This window comes from Diaphorina citri, unplaced genomic scaffold (assembly GCF_000475195.1).
Source record: "Diaphorina citri unplaced genomic scaffold, Diaci psyllid genome assembly version 1.1 scaffold70831, whole genome shotgun sequence".
Lineage (NCBI taxonomy): Eukaryota > Metazoa > Arthropoda > Insecta > Hemiptera > Psyllidae > Diaphorina > Diaphorina citri.
In genome coordinates this window covers 1-387 of record NW_007448028.1, presented here as the reverse complement: position 1 = coordinate 387, position 387 = coordinate 1, and the positions used below count along the sequence as shown (strand labels likewise).

The 387-nt window shown below is 46.0% G+C and overlaps 1 non-coding gene across 1 annotated transcript; it reads right to left on the bottom strand.

The window, feature by feature from the left end:
• Positions 1–112: 112 nt before the first annotated feature.
• On the bottom strand, positions 113–184 carry Trnag-ucc. Its single transcript has one exon. It is a non-coding gene; the product is annotated as a tRNA-Gly (tRNA).
• Between the last annotated feature and the right edge of the window lie 203 nt (positions 185–387).

Genomic DNA, 387 nt, shown 5'->3' with positions numbered 1-387 from the left:
CGGTCGCTATGCGCATTTATATTACATAGCTACTCATTTTCCTCACGAGGCTGAGTGGGCCCCGTAACGGCCAGTCATCACGGAATCAATCATTTGCATGATACAAATTTCTTGACCCCGCCGGGAATCGAACCCGGGTCTCCCGCGTGGAAGGCGAGCGCAGTGACCACTACGCCATGGGAGCTGACTTTGTCGAAAAAGAGAGAAGGGTTTGGTCAAATTTGGTGTGACTTTAATGTAGGCCTCGGCTCTCATGGGTTAGGTAAGCCAATCTTTGTACTTCTACTTCTTCGTTTTCCTCTTCTTCTACTACTACTTCTTCTTCTTCTTCTTCTTCTTCTTCTTCTTCTTCTTCTTCTTCTTCTTCTTCTTCTTCTTCTTCTTCTT